Raw genomic sequence first — 1,908 nt, forward strand, 5'->3', positions numbered from 1 at the left:
CCATTGTTGTGATGGAGACTGGATGTAGGCTGCACTGCACTTAGCAGCTGAACCAGGATATATCTGGGTGTAATCTTCTCTCTTTCTTCCTACTTCAATTCTGTTTTTACTGTTCAGATGAAGAATCAAAAATGTCTCGTGGCTAGGGACGAGATAAAACAGAGAAGTCTCTTCTAAGTACAGCAAGTTTTAGCAGGCAAAAAAAAGAGGGCTAAGATTCAACCCCCCCTTCTCTTAGCCACTGAAACCATCAATTGGTATCAGAGCTTGGTCTCAAAGAGATCAAGCTTTGCAGCTTGGAGTAAAGATCCTCATGGCAGAAAACAGTGGCGCAAGCGTGGTGTCTTACAATCTGGTTGAAGGTCAATCAAGCAACAGACCTCCTCTTTTCAATGGGAAAAACTATACCTATTGGAAGGAGAGGATGAAGATATTTGTACAAGCCGTAGATTACAGACTTTGGAAGATCATCTTGGAAGGTCCTACATTTCCAACTACCACAAATGCTCAAGGAGTAACTTCTCTCAAACCAGAAGCAAGCTGGACCGAAGAAGATAGGAAGAAGGTGGAGTTAAATGCCAAGGCAACAAATCTGCTCAATTGTGCTATCAGCTTTGAGGAGTACCGACGGGTATCACGATGCACAACGGCAAAGGAAATCTGGGATAAGTTGCAAATCACTCATGAGGAAACCACTCTTGTAAAGAAGACTCGGACTGACATGTTGAACAGGGAATATGAGATGTTTGCAATGAAGGAAGGAGAGTCCATTGATGAACTGTTTGAACGGTTCAATATCATCACTGTTGGCTTAGATGCTCTTGGAATCACACATTCAGAATCTGTGCTAGCGAGAAGAGTATTGAGATGTCTCACAAAAGAGTGGGAAACAAAAGCTTTAATTATTTCTGAGAGTAGTAACTTAGATTCCATGACACTTGATGATTTGAGAGGAAATCTACTTGCTTTTGAAAACTCCTATTTAAAAAAGGATTCAAAAAAGAAAGGAATTGCTTTTTCTTCTGTGACTAACCCTCTGGATGATGAATCCAGTGATAACTCTTCTGAAAATGAGTTTGTGTTGTTTGCAAAAAAATTCAGGAAAATGGCAAAGCTCAAAGGCAAAGGCAGCAGCTCAAGGAGGATGAAGAAAGACCTTAGCAAAGTAACTTGTTACAATTGCAAGGAAATGGGTCATTTCAAATCTGATTGTCCCAAATTAAAAAAGGAAGAAAAGCCGAAAAGAGTAAAGAAGAAGGGACTGATGGTCACATGGGAAGATTTGGAGAATGACTCAGATGATGATGAAGAGTCTGAGACTAAATCACAGCACTGTCTCATGGCAAATGAAATAGATCAGGTATCATTTCAAAACTCTAACACCGAAGACCTTCATCTCATGATAGATCACCTTTCTGAAAAAATAAGATGTCATCTCATGATAGATCATCTTTCTGAAAAATAAGATGTTTTCTAACTGAGAATCAAAATCTTGAACAGCAAAATTTTATTCTTAAAGCTGAAAATGATTTCCTCAAAGAAAAATTAAGAGAGGCCGAAAATGCTTGTGATCTTGTGGAAGAAAACAAGCAGTTAAAAGCCCAAGTTAAAAGCTGTGAAAGTGATCATTCTGTTCTTGCATATGTGAACTGTTTTAAGCAAAATGAAGAGTTGCTCAAAGAGGTTAAAAGACTTAAAGATGACTTAGCCAAGTTCACCCAAAGTTCTGAAAATTTGAACCAAATCTTGGCTAGCCAAAAACCTCTTTATGATAAAGCTGGGTTGGGATTTTATAAATCTGAAAAATCACATTTTGAAAACATTGCTTCATCTTCAAATGATGTAACATATCAAGACCCAATTCACTTTAACAAAACTGCAACTCCAAGATTTTGTAGACTGTGCAAC

Source organism: Arachis duranensis, chromosome 7, assembly GCF_000817695.3.
Source record: "Arachis duranensis cultivar V14167 chromosome 7, aradu.V14167.gnm2.J7QH, whole genome shotgun sequence".
Taxonomy (NCBI): domain Eukaryota; kingdom Viridiplantae; phylum Streptophyta; class Magnoliopsida; order Fabales; family Fabaceae; genus Arachis; species Arachis duranensis.